The sequence below is a fragment of the Filicampus tigris genome, chromosome 8 (assembly GCF_054856515.1).
Source record: "Filicampus tigris isolate MCC_2025a chromosome 8, RoL_Ftig_1.0, whole genome shotgun sequence".
In the NCBI taxonomy this organism is placed as follows: Eukaryota; Metazoa; Chordata; class Actinopteri; order Syngnathiformes; family Syngnathidae; genus Filicampus; species Filicampus tigris.
The window spans coordinates 26,838,913-26,862,557 of NC_141224.1; the positions used below are offsets into that span (position 1 = coordinate 26,838,913).

General features: G+C 42.4%; 1 protein-coding gene and 1 long non-coding RNA gene across 10 annotated transcripts in view; one reads left to right on the plus strand and one right to left on the minus strand.

Moving 5' to 3' along the window:
- LOC147144176 (CUB and sushi domain-containing protein 3-like) overlaps nucleotides 1–23,645 on the plus strand; it is a 708,031-nt gene that overhangs the window by 557,043 nt on the left and 127,343 nt on the right. The gene's annotated exons all lie outside the window — the stretch shown is intronic.
- Nucleotides 7,594–19,139, minus strand: LOC147144181 (uncharacterized). 3 transcript variants are annotated; one of them, XR_015087717.1, is made up of 4 exons: nucleotides 18,920–19,139; nucleotides 17,926–18,093; nucleotides 17,774–17,823; nucleotides 7,594–8,046 (listed from the first exon to the last, which is right to left on the minus strand). It is a non-coding gene; the product is annotated as an uncharacterized LOC147144181 (long non-coding RNA). The 3 variants fall into 3 exon arrangements; XR_015087718.1 differs by lacking the exon at nucleotides 7,594–8,046 and adding an exon at nucleotides 11,970–17,696; XR_015087716.1 differs by lacking the exon at nucleotides 7,594–8,046 and having other exon boundaries at nucleotides 11,970–17,823.

Below are 23,645 nucleotides of genomic sequence, written 5' to 3' on the forward strand. Positions count from 1 at the left end.
TCAACAGAGGTGGGCATTTTACTCAAATTTGCCGGTCCGTTATTTGTCATCTGTCAGCGGCCTGGGCACCCATCCGTCATCCGTCAATCCGTCATTTTTTCAAGCTGAACCAAACTGTAATCGTCTGTCAGTCAGTCCGTCGTGTTATTTTAATCGCGCTCCCGTCAGTACATGTCAAAAGTCCGTCAATCATCAATCTGGGAAAAAATAAAGGTCCAATAGATGAAAAATCCATCCATCCATTATCTGAATCGATTTGATTAAAATGGTAAATGGAGTGCACTATCTGCATTATTCGGTTTCTGCTCAAAGAGCTTTACACACATAAATGCACATACATTTCACAGCTTTAACTCTTAAAAGTTTTACTTTTACTTACTTTAACCCATATTGTTGCTAAAGGTACAATCCTGGTGAACTAAAATGCATCCTAGTATTAGTATTAGTAAAGTATTAATAAATTGTTTTTTCTTTGACTTAACTCATCTTTTTCACAATCATCTTCTTGTTTTTCCTTCTTTTTCTTCTTCTTCTGTCTTTTAACGACTTTTGGTACATTACTGCCACCTTCTGAAATGGAGTGTGGTGCTGGATGCAAAATACAGTTTCACAACCTCCTAACCCTAAAAAAAAAAAAAAAAAATTGGAAATGTGTTGTCAGAGTCTTTTTAGCACAACGTTCAACATGACACGTTAACACAAATCGTTGCTCTTTGCGTGAACACCCGCTTCCATGGTACACAGGTTTTATTTTCAGAGGTATGATTCATTCATTGATTAGGTCTTGTGACTGAAGAGGTCACATCACCAGTGGCTACCATGTTGCCATAACAACAAACAAACAATAGGGGGACAAACCAATATAAACACATAACAATGAGAGCAAATCACTCAACGCCCCTGCTTTCTTACATTTGGAAAAGTCTATATTTTTAAGTAAACAATTTGGTTAAACACTCACGTTCATACACCATAAATGTTTCAACCTTCATCAATTTCATTGTGGTTGCCGGCTTTATTAATTGATCTGCAACCATTTCATTGGTTGGACAGTAATCATAGTTGATCTGGTCACCTTCCAACAAAAATCTCACTTATAGGGCGCTGAGTGTGTGGAGGGCCCAATAACAGAGAGGGAGACAGAGTGGCAGAGCAAGTGATTATTTTATTGAACCAAAGCTGTAGCAGTGGTCCAAAGCCATCAGTTCCAGGTCAGGAAATGGAATCCAGTTGGTTGCAGGGCGCAGGGCTGGCAGGCAAGGAGTAGGGCAAAAACAATCTGAAGAATGTAGGATGTCGGGAACAAGACAGAGTCAGGACTGTAAAACTTGGTGAAATACAGTGATCCTTCGCCATTTCGCGCTTCAACGTTCGCGCCCTCAGTGCATTGCGGATTTTTCAGAAGCATTCATAAATTAAAAATGAAACAACACAGCCATATCGGGAGCTATATTGCAGAAAGACGCATTGTTTCAAAGATTTGAGTTGACTCGGAGACTTTGTACATAACCGCAGGCACTCATAAAAGGCGGTGACTGGTTCCCAGCGCGAGATAGACCAACGAGAGCACAAGTGGATTTACTTTTTCCACACACCGTACTACTTTACGTGAGCTGACTCGGTGCGCGTCATCGCAGCCTCTCGCTTAGTCTCGTCCACTATTCAAATGTGCCGTTGATTTAGTCAAAGTCAAGCCGGATACCATCTCCTCCATATTTGTAATGATGTGTTTTCTCTAATAAAGTTTTGTAAAAATCAGATAGTACAGTAGAACAGCTGTGTTTATAATTCGTGAGCGTAGCGCAGCGCGCTCCCGGCCGGCCAGCGGCACGGACGACTTAAGACATTGCCAAATAAAGTGTGAAAGTGTTTGTTACTGTTGTCTTAGTTTCTCTTAAAACGGTTTACCTACAATCCCGTATTGTATGCTATCCAAAGTACTTTATTGATGTTGTTGTGCAAAGGTAAAGTTAATGCATGATCCCCCCCCCGCGCCCATGCTTCTTCTTCGTTTTTTAAATGAAGTAGGAGGAGAAGAAGAAGAAAAAGCAGGCAAAGAAGAAGAAGCAGTCGCTTTTACTTTTACTTTCCCTTTTCACGACGGCGACAAGCGTTTTTAAAGTGCAGGATTGGATAAATTACACTATGGCATTCTAGTTAAAGTAAGTCAATTTTATGATAAAAATTAAGACTTAAACGTAGTTTTTAGCGAACGTTCCGTCGTGCTTGTCAGCTGCTGCAGTCGGTCGAAGCTAAATTCTGATCACAGCCTGCAAGCTTGGTATTTATAATCTTCATTTTGCATTTTTATTGTTAAATTGATTGTTTAACAAGTATTTAGAAGTGTGGGAACTATGTTGGGGTTCGCAAAACATTGTAACAGAGGCGCAAATCCCCCAAAATAAAACTGTACAATAAATATCATATAAAATAATAATCATAAACATAAGTCAGACTCTACTTTGCGGCTTTCACTTATCGCGGTGGGTTCTGTCCCCCCATTAACCGCAATGAATGAGGGATCACTGTAATAGAAAAATGGCTGGATGCACAAACTCGTGAATGAGTGAGTTGATCTGGCAGAACGTGGAGTCAGGGACCAATTTCAGTAGTGCACTGATAAAGATTGGTTGCACCTACCCCCAGCACCACTTGTCTCCTCGATCATCAAAGGTGACACGCCCACACATACACACAGGGAGGGGCTCAAGGCACAGACCCAGTAGACCCAACAGTACCTCCCCTCCCATGGGCGCCATCTGGCCCAGGATGCTGACGGTGGATGTCATGGATGAGTGCCCTAGACAACACTGGATGGGAAGGGACCCAACTAAGCTCCTCTGGCCCATACCCCTCGTAGTCTACAAGGTACTGGAGACCCCAGCCATGACGACGCAGATCCAAAAGCCTCCTAAACGCGTAGGCCGTATGCCACAAGGGGGGATGGGGAGGGGTTGGGCACAGGAGGGGACAAAGGGCTTGAAAATACTGCCTAGACCTGAGAGACTTGGAAAGTAAGATGAACCCGAAGAGAAGCAGGGAGTTCAAGGCGGATGGCACATGGGATCACCAGAGCAACAATCTTGTAGGGACCAATGTATCGGTGCGCCAGTTTCCTGGACTCAACCTTAAGGGGAAGGTTCCGTGAACTAAGCCAAATCATCTGGCCGACAGTGTAGTTAGGAGCAGCGGTGCGCTGGCGATTGAACCGTACCTGTGATCTTGACGCATCACGGAGCAGGACAGAACAGGCCAACTTCCAGACCATGGCGCACTTATGCAGGTGGCTCTTGACAGAAGGGACAGCGCAGTCACCCTCCTGCTACGGAAACAAACGGGGTTGATAGCCCAAGGAACATTGAAATGGAGACATACCCAGGGAGGCACTTGGCAGCATATTGTGTGCATATTCAACACAGGGGAGTTGGGAGATCCAAGAAGTTGGGTTTGAATGGTTCATACAGTGTAGAGCAGACTCCATCTGCTGATTGACACGCTCCGGTGGGCCGTTAGTTTGTGTATGGTAACCAGAAGACAGGCTAACTCCAATGCCTAGTCCAGCACAGAACGATCTCCAGATTTGAGAAGTGAACTAGGGGCCTCTATCAGACACAATATCATAGATAATACCATGGAAACAAAAAACATTGTTGATTAACAATCCAGCAGTCTCCTTAGCTCACAAAGGTTTCGGCAATGCAAGGATGTGAGCAGCTTTGGAAAATATATCTACACTGGTAAGGATCACTATGTTGCCATTCGAAGGAGGGAGGCTGGTGAGGAAATCCCCTGCTATGTGCGACCAGGAACGTCCAGGTACTGGGAGCAGTTGTAGCAGGCCAGAGCTGGGTTTGGTAGAATTCTTACTCCGTGCACACACTGTACAAGCAGAAACTTATGCTCTTGTGTTCTCCTCCATGGAGGGCCACCAGACACGTTGACGGAGAAATGCCAATGTCCGGCGGATTCCAGGACACGTCAAAGACGAGGTATGTCCCTATGCAAGAACAGAGGGGGGACAAACAAGCAATTCCTGGGACCTCCCCCAGGGTCAGGCTGTCCTTGCTGGGCACTTTTTACGACAGACTAGTTCTCCCAAGTAAGGGATGCCAAAAAACAGGTTGAAGACAAGATGGGTTCAGGTTCCAACTCATCACATACAGGGGTGAGTTGACAAGACAGAGCAGCAGGTTTAATATTCTGGGACCCTGGGCAATACGATAAGTAAAACACAAATGGTCAAACAGCAGTGCTGACCTTGCTTGCCTGGAGTTAAGAGGTCTGGACTTTGACTAGGCCATTTCAAAATATTTGTTTCCCCTTAAGCCACTGAAGTGTTGCTTTAGCAATATGCTTGGGGTCATTGTCCTGCTGGAAGGTGAACCACCGTCTTAGTCTCAAATCAGTGAAAGACTGATACAGGTTTTGCTCAAGAATATCCCTGTATATTTAGCACCATCAATCTTTTCCTTGACTCAGACCACTTTCCCAATCCCCGCTGCTGAAAAACATCCCCACAGCATGATGCTGCCATCACCATGTCTCACTGTGGGGATGGTGTTCTTGGGGTGATGAGATGCGTTGGGTGTGCACCAGACATAGCGTTTTCCTCCTTGATGGCCAAAAAGTTCAATTTTAGTCTCATCTGGCCAGAGCAGCTTCCTCCATACATTTTGAGAGTCTCCAACGTGCCTTCTTATTTTTAGCTGAAAGTAAAGGTTTTCTTCTGGCCACTCTTCCATAAAGCCCAGATCTGTGGAGTGTACGGCTGATTGTGGTCTTATGGACATATACTCCAGCCTGTGCTGTGGAACTCTGCAGCTCCTCCAAGGTTACCTTTGGTCTCTGTACTGCCTCTCCAATTAATGCCCTCCTTTCCCGGTCTGTGAGTTTTGGTGGGGGGCCCTCTCTAGGCAGGTTTGTTATGGTGCCATGTTTTTTTCCATTTGAATATGATGTCTTTGATGGTGCTCTTGGGGATCATCAAAGATTTGGATATTTTTTATAACCCAATCCAGAGTTGTACTTCTCAACAACTTTGTCACTGACTTGTTTGGAGAGTTTTTTGGTCTTCATCGTGGTGTTTGGTTAGCAGTGCCTCTTCATGAGGTGTTGTAGGCTCTGGGGCCTTTCAGAAGAGGTGTGTATATATACTGACAAATCATTTGACACTGAGATTGCACACAGGTGGACTTAGTTTCACTATTTATGCGACTTCTGAAGGTAATTGTTTGAAACAGAGCATTTCAGGGGCTTCATAACATACATAAGCACATAACAATTTTCCGATTTTCATTTAAAAAATATATTTCTCATTTCACTTCAAAACGTAGACTATTTTGTGCAGATCCATCAAATGAAATTCTGATTCATATATCCTTTAAATTCATTCATTCATTCATTCATTATCCATACCGCTTATCCTCACAAGGGTCGCGGGCGTGCTGGAGCCTATCCCAGCTGTCTTTGGGCAGTAGGCAGGGGACACCCTGAATTGGTTGCCAGCCAATCGCAGGGCACACAGAGACAAACATCCGCACTCACAATCACACCTAGGGGCAATTTAGACAGTCCAATCAACTTACCATGCATGTTTTTGGAATGTGGGAGGAAACCGGAGTACCCGGAGGAAACTCACGCAGGCACGGGGAGAACATGCAAACTCCACACAGGGAGGCCGGAGCCAGGATCGAACCCACGACCTCTGAACTGTGAGGCGGACGTGCTAACCAGTCGACCACCGTGCCGCCATCCTTTAAATTAAAGGTTTTAATATAAAATATTAGGTAAAAGGCCAAGGGGCGTGAATGCTTTTGCAAGGCACTGTAAGTTCAGCTGGGGAAAGTCTGCGCAAAAAGAAAGCGCAAGAATGCACCTTACCGTCGTCCTTGGACCGCTGTGACAACACAGCGCCCACGCCCACATCCGAAACATCCACTCCAACGATAAATTGTTGAGTCGGGTCAGGATCACGAGAACCGTAGCTGAAACAAACACTTCTTCAAGTCGCTGAAGGCATGGCTGCTTCATAGGACCACTTCAATGACGTCGTGAGGGCAGTGAGAGGGGTCGTAATGCGGCTGTAGCTCTTAATGAACCTCCAGTAGAATGAGAGATACAGTAGATCTGAGTGTTCAGGCAGTTGGGGAATACCGGCAGTCCTTGCAGCTGATCTCAAACAATTCTTATGACAGAAGTTGCTTGCCACCTGTCCAATCTATGTCAGAATTGTGGACCTTCACCCATGGTAAATTAAGAACTAATGGGACTTGTAAGCTGTCGAACAGATAGAAACGCATTACCTCTCGATGGTTCCGTGACAGTCTAAGGGAAACTGGCACGGTCTCCTGAGTTACGTTGTAAAGTAGTTGTCCTTTGATAGCTCGACCCGTAATAGGGGTAGACAGCAATCGTAGGCCAATGCCCATCTGCTGCATAGGCTGTGATCTATGAGGTTGTCATCTGCACCGGAATCAACAAGAACAGAGAGAGGCATTGACAGGTCCTTCCAAAGGAGAGTAGCAGAGAGTTTGAAATGTACTGAGCAGGAGGTATTAGAGGATAGATTAATCAATTTGTCCTTAGCAAATGGTGAGCCTACCCTTCTTCCGGACCGCAGAGGACAATTGGCAAAAAGTGCCATTTCCTCCACTGTAAAGGCATAAATTGGCACTGCGTCTGCGAGTTCTCTCCTCTTCAGTGAGCCGGGCACGTCCCAGCTGCATTGGCTCACAGTCACCATGAGAGGGTGGCGTGGTGGTTGAGATCTGTGCCTCAAAATGGAAGACGGAAGTACACTGGTGTGGAGAAGGACGTGTAGCAGGTGGTGTCCGGAGCATGGAACGTTCCCTCTGCCGCTCACGAACATGACAATCAAGCTTAATGGAGAGACTAATAAGTTGGTCAAGGCTAGTAGGCTCATCTCTGGAAGCTAGCTCATCTTTTAGTGTCTCGTTTAACGCCCCCCCCCCGAAATATTTCCTGGAGGGCCTCGTCGTTAAAATTGCTCTCAGTTGCGAGTGTTCTAAAGGTAATTGAAAATTCAGCCACGATGCGAGAACCTTGTCGTAATGACGTGAGCCGCTTGGCAGCCTCCCAGCTACGGACAGGGTGGTTCCCCTGTGAATGCAGAATATGACGTGCAAACAGGAGACCGTCTCTCCTGTGGCCCATGACAAATCAGAACCCTGGAGATAGCCAATGAGATAAGAGATCTTAGCCTGCTCAGTGGAATAAGACAAGGGCTGCTGGTCAAAAACCAGTGAGCACTATACAAAAAACGCACGACAAGCGCCTAGGTCGCCATCATAAGGGGCTGGTGCCGGCACAAATGGTTTCTTAAGGTGCGTGGGACACAAAAAAAGTTACCCTAAAAACATTTTAAAGAAGGAGAACAAGTACAAATACGATTCCAAAGAATACTTTGGTGAAAAAGCAATGAAAATACCTAAAAAAAAAAAATGCAGAAAACTCGCTATTTTCGTGAGCTGGGAACAACCACTGGCCGCGCCAGTGAGTTTGACCCAGTGCATGCTGATGTGACTGGGCCACTGTGGTCAGCTCAAAGCAATGACGATCTCTCGGGAAGTATGGTATTCATCGATCAGTTTTTATTTTAATGAAAGGAGTCTCAAGTCACACAATAACCACACAGTGTTGTGTCACACTGCCATCTAATGGAGAGAGGTTAACCACATGCTAACATGTTTTATTGCCATTTTCCTCACGATTGTGTGATATCAATCAATCAATCAAAACACTTTATTTGTCCCCGAGGGGCAATTTAGAAGGCGTAACAAGCAGCATTGTAGGACAACACAACTTCATAAAAAACATACATCAATTCCAATAATAAAATGAAAATATATATATCCATCTACTGCCAAGTAAAAAGTGTTCTGTGCTTAATGCTAAGTGTTATGTGCGTTCAGTCCATCAGTGCCGGTTGGGACAAGGCAGGGTCATTGTTCAGGAGCAGGACTGCTCTGGGGACAAAGGTGGCACTCCTCTTTTGTGTTCTGCAGCGTGGGCATTGCAGCCTGCGACCTGATGGGAGCCAAACACAGAGTGGAGTGAATGTGTCGGTTGTGCAGAATCCTGTGAGCAAAGTGGATGGTTTGTTGTTCGCAAAAGGCAGGTAAAGTTCTAACAGGGTGGCCAATGATTTTAGAGCAAACTTTGGTGATGGCAAATAGGCGTGTGCGATCTTGCAGAGTGATGGAATACAACCAGGAGATGAATGAGAATGTTAAGACGCTCTCAATAAAAGCGTGATAGAAGGTAAGCTTCCTGAGCAGATATTGCCTCTGATGGCATTTCCTGATGATCTCCTCAATATTAGAGGAAAACCTCAGGAGGCCATCAAAGTTCGTACCCAGGTATCTGTACTCATCTACCACCTCCACAGGCTCCCCCAAATGTTGGTAGTAACAGTCTCTGCCAGTTGTCTCTGCTTGCTGGAGAATGTTACAATCACCTCTTTGGGTCTTGGTAGGATTCAGCTGGGGACAAGCGCTCTCACACCAAGAACTGAAGTCCTGCAGACCAGAGCCATGATGAAGGTTCGAGGCAGAGAGCAGAGGCAGCAGGGCTGTGTCGTCAGCGAATTTTGCCAAATCACAATTTGCCTGATTGGACCTACAGTCATTAGTGTAGAGGATATAAAGCAGAGGTGATAGGACACAGCCCTGTGGGGAGCCGGTGGAGGTGTGGAGGATGTTGGAAAAAGATCAGTTCTGTCACCGGTTGGTAAAAAGTCAATAATCCACATGATGAGTTGGTGATGCAAATTGAAGTGGGTTCTTAATTTATCTGCAAGGATGTGTGGCTGCATGGTGTTGAAAGCAGAAGAGAAGTCCGCAAACATGTGTGTAGATAGTCTCCATGATGAATATCCTGGCGTCGTCCACTCCCCTGCAGGTCCTGTATGCGAACTGCAGCGGATCCATCAAGGGTTCAACAGACTGGGTGGTGGAGTTATTGACAATCCACTCCATCGCCTTCATTATCAGAGAGGTCAAGGCCAGCGGCCTCAGGTCGCTTAATGCTTTAGTGGGACCCTTCTTGGGAATGGGAATAATTGTGGAATATTTCCACTTCTGAGGCACCGTGCAGCAATTCATGGAGGTCTCGAACAGCTGCTGGAACACCTCCCCCAGCTGCTCAGCAAAGTACTTTAGGGTCCGCCCACAGATGTTGTCAGGTCCGGCGGCAGTGTTGAGTTTAGTCCTCCTGAGGGCTCTCACCACCTCTTCCCTGCTCAAGGTGATAGATGAGTCGTCAGGATGGAGTGAGGAGATGAATGTCATTAACTCTGTGCTGTTGTCCCTCTCAAATCTTGAGAAGAATGTGTTGAGGTCATTTGGTAGAGAAGTTGTACTGCAGCCATCAACCCGGATAGGTTTGCGACTTGATGTTGTGCAGTTCACAGCAGCCATATTCCTCAGGCCCTGCCAGGCAGAACGGAGGTTCCCCTGGGTAAAGGAGACCTCTACTTTGTTTTTGTAGTCCAGCTTGGCCTTTTTTATGGCACGTTTGACCTCTCTGCAGATTTCCTTCGTTTCTTCCTCCGATCCGGTGAAAAACAATCTTTTTTTTCTTATTGAGTACTTGTTCTAGTTCTTTAGTGACCCAGGGTTTATTATTGGGGAATATTGCGATGGTTCTGGTAGGAATTATGCTGTCCACACAAAAGGAGATGTATGCCGTCACTGTGTCCACCTGCTCATCAATGTTACTGGAGGACAGTAAACAGTTCCAGTCAGTCGTGTCAAAACAGCCCTGTAGCCTGTCAACACTGTCTATTGCTTGATGTTTTTGGTTATTTTGTCCATCCTTTTGACAACAGGTTGATAAGCTGGTGCAAGCAATATGCTGTTATGGTCCGCAGAGCCTAAGGGGGGAAGGGGAACAGCTCTGTATGCATTAGAAATAGAACCGTAGCATTTATCAAGTGTCTTTCCAAGTCGTCTGGAACAGTCAATGTACTGATGAAATCCTTTCAGAGATTTCATGAGTGAACCAGTGGTTAAAGTCACCCAAAAGAAATGTGGGAGTATCTGGAGAAATTCATTCTAGCCTGTGCAGAGTGTTCTTGACATGTTCGGTAGCAACAAAAGCTTTCACTTTGGGGTGGATATAAACCAGAATAATAAAAACGTGTGGGAATTTCCGTGGAAGGTGAAATGGGTAGAGGGAAACAGCCAATAGTCCAATATTGGCGTTACGCAACTCCTCCCTAACCACCACAGAGGAACACCAGAGTGGGTTGACATAGATGCAGACACCTCCACCATGATGCTTCCCAGTGCGTGCAGAGTCTCTGTCAAGCCTCACGGGGGAGCCAAAACCATCTATATGCAGGGCATCCTTACTGTCGTTTTCATTAAAACGTCTCAGTAAATGCTAGAATTAATGCCGTCCGATATTCATACATATGATTGACATTAGCTTGGAGTTCATCCGTTTTATTGCGGAGTGAGTGTACATTAGCCAGGATGACTGTAGGAAGTGTCAGATGTTTCACTTTTCCACGCTTCAGTCTAGCTCTAACCCCAGCCTTTTTCTTCCCCCTCCGTGTTAACTTCTTGTTATGGTGAAGCGTGCCCTGATGAACAGGTATGTGTTTACATTGTATCACCTCCGTTAACTCCTCGGTGAAGCCAATTTGGTCCGACAGCAATCGCAGCTGCAGTAGCATAAATGGCATAAAAAACACATACAACTGGTAAAATTGCTGCTAGTTACGCCACCGGTCACCACATGAGCAGATTGATAGAAATGTTATTCACAAGTACGAGTATTTTTTTATTAAGTAGTGTTGTATATACATGCATATTCCTGTATGCATAAATGATAACAGAAATCTAGATATGATATCAATGGTATGAAATTTCACTGTGTGTTTTATATGCATCAGATTATAGTTTATCAATATTTTACTCAGGCCCAGTGTCTGTGCCAGGAGCCATTTCCAATGCATACTTGTGATCATATCAAACTTGTCTCACTAACTATTTTCATTTTCTTTTTGTAGATTCTACATTCTCTGAGCAAATCAATTCCAGCAATATCACTTACCTTTCAGTATACCCCATGACATTTCTTTTTCTTGAAATTATTGTAGTAGACTACTGTAAATATACAGGGGGGTGCAAAAGTACGGATTGGACGTTTTTGCTGATTGGTTACAAAGGCCACAATTAAAACTGATGCAAATAAATACTAATATATATATATATATATACATATATATATGTATGTATATATATATATATATATACACACATGTATATATATATATATATATATATATATATATACATATATATATACATATATACATACATACATATATATACATACATATATATACATATACATATATATATACATATATACATACATATATATATATATATACATACATATATATACATATATATACATATATATATATACATACATACATATATATACATATATATATACATATATATATATACATACATATATATACATATATATATACATATATATATATATATATATATATATACATATATATACACATATATATATATATATATACATATATATACACATATATACATACATATATATATATATATATATATATATATATATATATATATATACATACAGATATATATCTGTGGCCACTCCAGAAAAAAATAAAAAATTACCATGAGTATATTGTTTGAGACGATTGTAACATTACAATCAACAGATTATTAAAATGCCAGTTAACTAAATGCTAACATTTATAAATGTAGCTCTGAATAAAAACCAAATAAAACAAGCCACAAGCATCGTTGTTTACAAATACGCTGAGAAAAGAAACTAAATGAGTGTTTCGTGACTTTATAGTAGAAAATAAAACAAATGTTTCAAAAACCAAAGATGTTGAAATGCAGTAATATTTAAAACAAAATAAAATACAGACCCTGTACAAGTGCTTTCTGCAATTTTATTCTTAATGTACCTGTCAAATTACATGTATGTTACAAATTTGACAACAAGGTTGAGGGCTAATTCTTTTTCACAAATCCGTTAAAACCTTCAATACAGAAATAGTGACAGTTAATGAAAACAATTCAGTACACTTCAGTATTGTAAACTGGTTCGTTTTCATTGACCGTCAGACAGTAGCCTCTATTAATTTTGCATCAGTGGTTATTTGCTTACATGCATTGTATACGTTGTCTCTTGGATGATGTGGCTGTGAACGGACGACTCTATTTGTGCTTGTGTGTATGTTACTAGATATGAGTTGTTACCCCTTATCTGAATGGCTTTCAATCGATGGCTGTCTTAAAGTGTTTTCTAAATACAGCTGAGTTGAGTTGCGCTGCGCTGCGATGCTTCTGCCCAGCAGGTGCAATGACGTCTCCCTCTTTTGTGTAAAACCGGATCTTTGGGGAACCGAAACAAGTTCGTGCCGTCCTCTCCTTGTTTTCTACAAAAGACAGCAACACTGCGTCGCGGGATAAACCAAGTGAAACAAAAAACGAAACGAATCAGAAGACAAAACGCGACGAGCACACTTCACAGTCGCCAGCCAGCATTGTCAGACATGTCTCTAGGTAACGTCATAATCACCGCCCCTCGATTTCGGAGTGAAGCCACAGAAACCCGGTGATTGAAAGTGCAACGCTAAATCCGTTAAATACTCTGTTAATGTGTACCAATTCGAAAAAGCGTTCACTGCGAGATGAATATTTTATTGTTTAATACAACATATTAAAAAGTTATTTTTTGGGGGGGGTTATTTTACACTTCATATCGTGCATTCTAGTTAATTTTCAGAGTAAAAATTGTTACATTACTCAGTGACACCACATTTTTTGCACTTATTTTGTATTCAAATAAAACAAATAATATTAATAAAATAAGCCTGTCATTGGATCGTAAGAGAAACAAACTGGATGTGTTCCAATGCGGCCACACTTGGCTGTGGAGTCGAATGTGCACGTTCAAGACACCCCTGATGTTCGATGAGGTCTTACGCCGCTTCACTCTCGTGGCTACAAGCGGTGTCGGACAACACACGCGACTGCTTGGGAGGCAACCCCATGACATGAAGACGCAGGCGCATGGTCACCTCCACACGCTGCGCGAACAGTAAGGAGCTAATGTTGTTGTGCTAACGCCTTTTCTTTTAATAGCCTGAAGCTAGTTGTTGCCATTAGCTGTACCATTATCCTACTGGTAGTCTGTCATTGGATCGTAAGAGAAAAAAAAAACGGATGGGACAGCAAAAAACAAGCTTACGTCTTTTAGCTTTATATCATACAAAACTGCGCTGGTGAAACATGATTGGGTTGGTTCAGTAGTTCTGCTGTGCTGCAGGTGATTGGCTGTCTCAACTTCACACACGACGTGCTTGTTTGGTTGGAGTCAGTCCTGTTGCTACGTCTCCTCTTGCCTGGTTTGCGGCGTGTAGCCGCCTGAGCTAACAAGGGGAGTGGATGATAATTTTGCGAAGGGTTTAAATCCGTGCAGCGAAAATAAAAAGCCGTGCAGCGGGTGGGGTGATGAGAGGGTTTCTTGTTCAGTTTAATATGATTTGACACGTGTACCTGACCAACCAATCACAGCACGCACAGTGCACGGTAGGTGACACTCCCCGCCTTCCTGTTTGTTTGTATAGCGGGAAGCTATCGCGGAAAGTCACCACGAAGCAGAGTTGGTCCCAAAAAGGAACTCCACATCTACAGTGTCAATTTGGTTTGGCTTTTCCTCAGAGGAGAAAGTGCAAACCAGTTATTTGCAAAGTTTGCAGAGACTCTGTTCAGACGTCAGCGCCGACAGCAAAAGCAAACGGAGATCAGCCACATGGTAGTCAGAGGCAGCCGCTAGCTCCAAGCTAACGCAACCCACAGTAACACTGTTATTTTCCTCCCACATTCCAAAAACATGTCACTTAACAAGAGCACTCCATATGAAGAAACAAGCAAGCAGTGTAAAGAAGTAACTGGGGCAGTGATTTATTACCTTCCTGAAGACATGATTCCCATTAAAACAGTGGAAAACGAGGGGTTTAAAAGACTCTTCAAAGTACTAGACCTGCATTACGACTGTGTTTTTATGTTTACATTGTTACCTTTTGTTTACGTTCACTGCAGTTTAATAAAAATGGTCATTATTCAAGTTAAAACTTGTTAAGAAAGCTTAGCTGACTTAAAATGTCATTTTCAACACGAGGAAAATGGTCAGAAATGTGCAAATTAGTCGTAAAAAAACGATGTAAAAAAAGGATCATGATAAAATCGTGTTATGATATTTTTGCCATATCGCCCACCCCTACTTGAAGGTAGTTGTTTATGCGATGCATCAATGGGCAAGGAGGGAAAATTTTCATCTGCTGGCAATCGAAGAGGATCAGGAGAGTGGTTCGAAGCACACTGGCAGGAGAAACACTTGCTCTCACTGATGGAATTGATCATGCCTTTTTCCTGTCTTCCCTCTATTCTAGTCTGAACTAACAAAAGGAAAGGTCACACATGGCATCTTACCCGTGATATGTGTCACAGACAACGACTCACTTGTGGATGCCATTAAGTCGACGAAATCTGTAACGGAAAAATGACTGGGACTGGAAATAAGTGGCATCAAAGAACGACTGCAGAGCAAAAGGATCCAACATGTCCGCTGGTCAGCTACAATGGAAGGCTGGCAGATTGTCTGACCAAAAAAGGAGCTTCTTCTCTACTGCTTCTCGAATTGCTGAAGGATGGGGAGACTTGAAGAATGACTTTTAATGAAAACTAAACCATTAAAAAAACATGATGAATACTACTTGATAGAGCCCGCCAATCAGAGGCCGACAGCGGCCATCCTGAATGCCAGTCTAGAGGCGAAGGTGTGTGCACGACACGTGCCGCCGGAACAGGAAATGGGTGGCGGCCGCAGGCCGTGCGCCATAGGAACGGGTGCGTAGGAACGGGTGGCGGCCGCAGGCCATGCGCCACAGGAACGGGTAGCGGCCGAGTCTGTGCGCAGCCGGAACAGGAACGGGTGATGACTGCAGGCCGTGCGCCTCCAGAACAGGAAAGGGTGGTGGCCGCAGGCCATGTGAGACTAGCTACAGACCAGACACCTGTCCTACAGGTCCATTTTTGGCCGGATCGTTCTGTCATGGTTGCGTGACAGAGGACCCGAATGCAGGGAGGCAGGAGAAGTAGGGTGTACTGAACAAAATATTTATCAAACGAAAAAAGAAATCCAAAACACAGTCACAAAGAAACACTAGGAGAAAAACAACACTGGGATAAACAAGACAACATGACAGCGACAACGATCTGACAAGGACTGAACGAAAACTAGGAACTTAAATACAGGCATACTGACGAGACAACGAGAAACACCTGGACGAGACACCCAAGGTAGGAGGGAGCTGATTGGCAAACACTAGGGCAGTGCATCTCAAATAGTGGGGCGGGCCCCCGTGGGGGGGCGCGGTGCGATGCTGAGGGAACCCTGGGGAACATGCACTTAAAATATTTTCTTTTACAGACTAATAAACAATGTTAATAAAGTTATTCTTGTAAGTTTAACTATATCTTTCTTTTTGTTTTCTTTATGTTAACAAGGATACGATGTTATGCAGATGTGTACCCGTAACTATTTTATAGACAAATGCTATTATTTGTAGTTGCGGTGGAGAGTGGGTGGTGGGGTGGGGGGTGCAGATTGTTTTCTTCTTGCCACGGGGGGTGTAACAGAAAATAATTGAGAAGCACTGCACTGGGGGGTGGAATGCACACAGATGGACACAATAATAATTGACAATACAAACAAAAAGCGCAAACATGACACTACTACTGTTAGTGGTTGCTACTGAATGGTTGTTACTGTTTTGAAAGTAGTTACTTTCATATATAATATTTGGAATTACTTTTTTTTTTTTTTTAAATAGTGGAGACTGTAAAAGTCAATTTGTTTGCCTGTTCTTATATTTACGGAAATTCTCAACCAGTTGGAAGGGGGCGCATAGTGATGACGTTTGTAGGAGTCGATGGTATGGTTTTGGCGGTTGTGGCCGTGTGGTTGTATTGAGCTGTTGACAGCGGCAATAAACGGACAAAAGAACTTTAACGTGTACCATTATTGAAGATTAACAGGAACGTAGATCGACCGGTAAATTGAGAGCTTCGGCTTTGGGCTCAGCTCCTTCCTCACTATGACAGGTCTATACAGAGTCCGCATCACTACAGACGCTGCAAACAATCCGCCTGTTGAGCTCTTGCTGCATTTTTCCCTCACCCGTGAACAAGACTCCAAGATATTTGAACTCTACCACTTGGGGCTGGACCACCATCCCCAACCTGAAGAAAGCACTCCACCCTTTTCCGACTGAGGAACATGGTCTCAGATTTCGAGGTGCTGATTTGTATCCCTACACTTCAGACTTGGCTGTGAACCACTACAGTGAGAGTTTGAGATTGCGGCTTGATGAGGGCAACAGAACCTCAACATCTGCAAAAAAAAAAGTCTGAAAATCAGAAAGTCAAATACCACAATTTAGCAAGAATTAGATGCACTTGTGAATATTATCCCACCCAAAATCATCCTTCAAAAGACCTGTTTCCTGTACTCATGTATTATACACTCCCCGATTCGGTCGTATTCATGCTAAAAAATCAAAGCATTATCTGAATGACAATTTAAGTGATTGGAATTTATTGTGCTCGGATATGTATTTTTTGTCTAAAGAGAAGTTCTCTAACCTTGCCAACAGCTTCGGCTGTCCACACGCGAGCCTTTGTTTGAAACCAAGGAACAGCAGAATGTCTCGAAGATATGCCAAAATTTACAGCGTGTCCGAGGCAAGAGCGTTGTGAAATGTAAATGTCGCGAAAAAGACTTGCTTTGGAAAATACTTCTTGCCCCCTGGTGGAATTTTGTAAAAACGATGGAATAAGCACTTCAAATGCATCTAAAATCCTCCATAACAAATTTCCTCCATCCATTATCTGAACTGCTTAACCTCACAAGGGTTGCGATTGGGATGGAGCCACCCCAACTGTCTTCGGCTGAAGGTGGGGTTAGGGCTGCTCGATTATGAAAAAAATATTAATCACGATTTTGGTAATAATTGAAATCACGATTATTCAAACGATATATTTATTGGTACAAAAGAACATGTTTAAACTTAAAAACTATTAAGACAAAAATTATTTGAAACGAAATAATTTAATTTATTTTTCTACCAAACAAAATTGATAAAATTAGATATTTCAAAATTTTGAAAAATGGCAAATGTATAAATTCAAGTATGGTTTCCTTGTATAAACAAACAGTGCATTGGAGTTTACTTGCTATACACGTATAAAATGCAGAAGTAGTAAATTACTTATAGTAAAATGCCAATTTTAACAGAATAACAGACATGCTATCTGTCTATACATTTAGACCTTTGTCTGAATAGTAAACAAAGTATTTTGCTTCTAATAAATTATAAATGTAATATTCTGATTGGCAAGAGCTGGGCATTCCGTCCTGGGGACCGAAGAGTTCATTCCTCCGTCCCGGACAGATGCCCATTTTTGGGACGGAGGATGGCAAGTTATAAAAAAGGGACTTACTAATGAGGTGGATTTTAGTCCTCCCACTAATCATCCCTCATGCGTGTGACATGGTCGCAAGGCAACCAAAGTTCATCCGAAACTCCTCTGTGAAATGGGCAAACGAAAAACATTGCCTCCGAACGCTTCAAGCCATCACTAGTTATCCAACTTTGTGTACTTACTTGCATTGGGAATGCCCCGGCAGAAACGTTGTGTACTGCACACGTTCGGTCTGCACGGAGGGGAGAAGAAAAGGAAGAAGGAGAAGAGAATTAGACGAAGAAAAAGATGGCAAAGAAGGAGATATGGCGTTTGACCGCTTGAAATTTGAAACCTGAATGCTGCAGGTGCTTCATTTGCGCACATCAGAGAGGGGAGGGGCTTTGCTTGATAGAGACGACGACTGGCCAATCAAAAAAAAGGCTTCCTCATCACAATCAAGTGGCCGACACTGTGCTAAAGCTAATGCAAACAACATTGCCATCTTTGTAAAGTTCAACAGCTGTAAAAAACAAAAGAAAGAAAGTAAAAACATATACAGTAAGTATTCTCTAGTAAGGAATCATATTTGCATTGTCCAATCTTTCCTTATAACGGAATTTCCTTGTGTGGGAATCGACTACGGCACATGTCCTGTATAAACGTGCAAATATGTTAACAAAATACATGTGTAATAAGTTTACAACACAAGAAATATAATAATAAAAAAAATATTAAACAAAAACTGCACTATAAAGTACAGGTATATGAGCAAAATACAGTACAGTATAGCAAAAATGGTCCAAATACTGTTGAAAAAAATACTGTAACACCAATGCAGTACAGTACTGTACTTAACTAGAGTAAACTGTACTGTATTTTAATGTTGACTTTTCTCAGAGTTAGGAAAACAATTAGTCTACTTTGAGTTGTTGTGTTGGCTTCAGTCTTTGCAGTATGAAAATGTTTGTCTGTGTATCATACAGTTTTGTTGCTAATTGCAAGTAACTGCTCATCACTGATATCTGGTGATTCTTGTGTGTACAAAAGGACACGTTCATTTACGCCACTGTACTTTGTCCGTTGAGCCGCGAGCAATTTCCTTTGAGCAAGCAAACTGCTGGAATCGTACTGAGCCAGAATCGATTCTTTGTTTTTCAAAGTTTCATAAATTTGAGTTTTTCCGACTCCAGTGTCTCCTGGATGTTTTTTAACTTGTGTCCAGCTTCGGATGCATTTCACTCTCTCTTCCACGGTCATTACCGTTCTTCGTTTGGACGCCAAATGTAAATGAAACATTTTAAATCTTTTGCAATTTCAGCAAAACGCATGCCAAAGAATTAACTTACATGTCGCCGTTTTGGATCAGATGAAGGCGGAGCGGTCAAAGTTTTTGCATAGTATCGAGTGGGAACTGCTTGAGTTTGCGCTACTGTGGGCTTCGCTATGGCTTCCGGGTTCCAGATACAATACCGGAACTTAGTTGTAAGAAATCGCTCATTAATGTAATATAGTCGGAGAAAATTTAATGCATGCGTTTTTTTTTCCGAGTGAGGGAATTTCCGTTTGATCTAATGATGGCGGAGCGGTCAAAGTTTTTCCGTAGTATAGAGCGGGGACTGCTTCATTTTGCGCTACTGCGGGCTTCGCTATTGGTTCCGGGTTACGGATACCGGAAGTTCCGTTGTCAGGAATCGATCGTTAACGTAATATAGGAGTAGAAAATGTAATGCATACGTTGTTTTTCCGGGTGGGATAATTTCCGTTTGACAGAGGTCCCTAGTTGGGAATACTTACTGTATACCATATAACAAGCTCCTTGCTCACGGTTCTCTAAGCCTGCTCTCTTTTTTTCTTGTCCCGGTTGTGGTAGCTGGCCGTGTCATATAGCTCGGGATGTCCACAAACCACAACGATAATCTTTTCCACACGAGACCTGCCGAGTGTACAGGACGCTGTGTGTGACGACTCGCTCACTTAGGCTAGGTTCACATCGCAGGTCTCAATGTTCAATTCAGATTTTTTTTACAAAATCAGATTTTTTTTTTGTGTAAGCGTTCATATTACATTAGGAATGTGACCTCGGTCTTGACTGCTGTATGAACACATGCGTCATCAAAGTGGCCCGCATGCGCAGAAGAAGAGATGACATCACACTCGACGTTGTGTTTGCGGAACTAAATGTGGTCCAGTGTGTCGGGGCATGTATACAGTCAAGCGATTAGGTAGCAGGTAGAAATAAATAAAGTGTTTGAGGGAAATTATGAGGCAAGGCTTTAATATCTCATTTCATGGAGACATCACTAACAATTATGTCATGTCTTAACCGTGTGTAAAAAATGAATCTGAGCCGTGGCTGAATTACTACGATCGCCATAAATGTCCACTTTATGCTTCATGTTTCAAGGTGGATTAAATTAAAGTAAAATATAAAGTCAATAGTGTTACTCAAAACAACTTTGTAAATTCGATCCCCTGCACATTTTGGGCTCCGGATGACGTCAATGTCGGATATATGCGACCTGGCTGTTCAGACCGCGAACGCATTGGAAAAGATCAGATACATATCCGATCTAGGACCACATATGAAAGCGACCCAGGTCGCATTTGAAAAAATCAGAATCAAGTCTTTCAGACTGTCATAAAAAAATCAGATACAGGTCGCATATGGGCAAAAAAATCCGATCTGGGTCGCATTTGCCTGTGGTGTGAACCTAGCCTTAGTCTCCATACATACAGTACATACAACCGGTGGTGGCAAATGGTTCATCAAACCTCTAACCCAAAATTGGGTGCCCATAAGGTAAACAGATTTGAATAGTAAATTAGACAGCTAATGAGCTCTAAATAAACCTCTGCCGTTAGCATCTCTCCCGCTTCGTCAGGCACGCTCTGCTGATTGGGTCAAACTAATTTAAATGGTGACTGTTACATACGAGTACTCTATACAATACTTCTAAATCACCTCTAAATTGTGACAGCAGTAGGTCATATATAAACTGTAATACAATATAATGACCAATAATATGTTTGTAAATTGCATTTGAAATAATTTGAAATAATCATCATAATTTGACATCATATTATAGACTACACCAGACATTCAAGTGGTCACAGTAATAATGTTTATCATGGCTTCTACTGTTGTGGCAGCAAAATTTGTGCATATTTGCATAAGATATCTTGTTTAAAATTAACCCCACATACCGATGGCCAAGTGGAGTCGGTGTCCGAAACATTGAAGCCTTGTCCGGGCAATAGATTTTGTTATCTTTTTGTGTCTCTCCGAAGTTGTTGGGTTGGGGATTGCTGCTTACAGTGTTTCAACGATTGAGAATTGTGTTGCGCTCAAAGCCATAATCTGATTCTGTGTTTTCTTACTTTGGTTTATCATAACATCATCGTAAACCACACGATGGTTGAATAGATTTGTCCTGTTGCCGCTGGGTGCAGAGACAACTGCGAAACACTTCTTGCACTTTATTTGTCTTTGCTCATTGTCTTCCATTGCAAACCCGAAATGTCCCAAATAAGCGATTTCGACTTGCCTTGCTTGTTTACAAGTCGTTCCTGTGGCAGGTCTTCTGCCATTTCCAGGTCTGTTACTCTGTTAAAACTTGGAGTAGGACCATGTTGTGCAGTGTGGTTTGTGGGGTGCAGGCTACTTTGCTAGATTGAAGAGGGCGATGTAACATGTGTGTACATGCCTCAAAACAAATTTGTATTAATAATTGTTTTTTATGATTATTGAAATTTTGTAATCGTGTCATGTAATAATCAAAATAGTAATTGGATTTAGATGAATTACACAGCCCTAGGTAGGGTACACCCTGAATTGGTCGGCAGTAAACAGCCATTCATACACCCAATCACACCTAAAGAAAATGTTGACTGTTCAATTATAATCCATGACAAAAACTACAATATTTTTAGGAGGCGGCATGCCTCAGTGGTAGAGTGGTTGTCTAGTAGGGGTGGGAATTTAAGGGTACCTCAAGATTCGATCCGATTATGATTCAGAGGCCTATGATTCGATTCGATTCCGATGCTACATTGGCCTTCATTTTGTAGTCTATGCAAAACACTCGTACCGTTTTAAAAACAAAAAACTCAAATAAGAACAATGATTTATATTTCATACTTTGACTTCACTGCGCTCATATTAGGTTTTGCTTGTTCTGTCATCTTGTCACGTATTCGCTTAGTCTAGCACATGCATCTGACGTACAAACACACTTAATCACTTGCGCATGCTTTTAAGTTTATTTAAACTTTAAATATCAATTATTAATACCTATGAATTGATTCAGAATCGTTTTAATACACCGAACGATGCATCGAAAAACGATTATCGCTCCCACCCCTATTGTCTACCAACCCAGAGGTTGGAGAGTCGATCCCCGGCCATTGATGCTGCATCGCAAGTAGGTAAATGAGGTAACAGTGTGAAGTGGTTTAATTACCGAAAAGCCCATATACCTTTTTTTCCAATGCAAGTGACACATTTTAAAACACAGTAATTTTAAGAAGTACACTTGGGGGACATCTCACAATAAGCCACTTGCAGATCTCATCCGCGCATGCATGAGAATCAAGTGTAAAAAATAAGAGGTTACCAAACAAGCGGTTTTGTGTGATAGCACATACAGTAGGTATATACGTAATTGTACATCTTAAAGCTTGCAGGCATTGTTTAAAAGGGTTAAGTCTTATGTGACAAAATGACGGGTTCACTTCGTGCCATGATTAACTGCTCTAATGTAATTTAAAGGCTTGAATGTTGGTGTAAAAAATACCATTGCAAACCTCCGCTCATTCTTCACAATTTCCAGACAGAAAAAGATCCAGACGGACGAAAAAGCTTGATTAAATCGTGAATTTCATGACCACATTTAATTTGTCAATATCTTGAATCGATCGGGAACACCGAGAACAGACAGTTAGCTATACTGCACAGTGAAACTCATGAGAGAAAGGACCTGTGATATTCAAATTATATTATAATATTTTTTTTACTCACTGTCACTATTTACATGGACAAATGTTTCCACATTGTTTTGGTGTTGAATACTGTAGCGAAACTGCGGGTCGCTTGTAAGAGTGTAAATATTTAAATTAATAGCAACAGGGAGCAATGCCTGCATTACTCCTGCTCGCCTCTAGGGACACCACATCAAAATTTTAGGTTATTTAGATGAAATTTTGACGAAAAAAAAATGTTAAATCAGTCTTGAAATATGAAGGCGCTACAAAAAATTAAGTTGTGAGTTCTTTCACCAAAATATAGATTAATACTTTGACCCAAACCTACACAATTCACGCTTGGCTTCTGTATATGGACAATGTTTATTAACTAGAGCTATTAGAACATGCAATAAATACTAAGATATATGGCAAGTCTATATATCAATATGTCAAATATCAAAGTAATTGGGAGGTAAGGAAAAAATGTGACGTCTAATAGATGAGTGTGAGAAGGTGAAAGGGTGACAAGTTAATGTGGTGAGCTTTATGACAAGCACTTTGAGTTGCATTTTTATGTATGAAAAGTGCTATATAAATAAAATGTGATTGATTGATTGACATTCACAAAATTTGCTAGCGTTCACTACAAATTGTGTTTGCACTAGCTGAAGCCCTAGCGAACTGCAAACTGGTCACTTAAGTTTGATCAGCGGAGTCTCACGTGAGAAGCAGGTGGAAGGACCTTCACTTGTTTACAGATGGAAAAAAGGGGAAAGGGGGGAGATAGTCAGCTGAAAGCAGGACCAAAAGCTGGGTTGGGTTCTCGTGAGCCTCGGACCAGTGCAGCCTCGTAGCTTCGCCAGGACCACCCGTGGGTGATTCTCCTGGCCTGCAAGCCAAGGGGCAAAGCCGCCCAGCTCGCACAGTACCCGACCTGTTTGGCCCCTCCTGCCAGTGGTGAGCCCACGGGAAGGGGGACCCACATTGCCTTTCCGGGCTGAGCACGGCCGGGCCGCATGGATGCAGGCGCCACTAGGCGCTTGCCATCGAGCCCCACCTCCAGGCCTGTCTCCAGAGGGGGCCCCCGGTGATCTGCATCCGGGCAGGGGA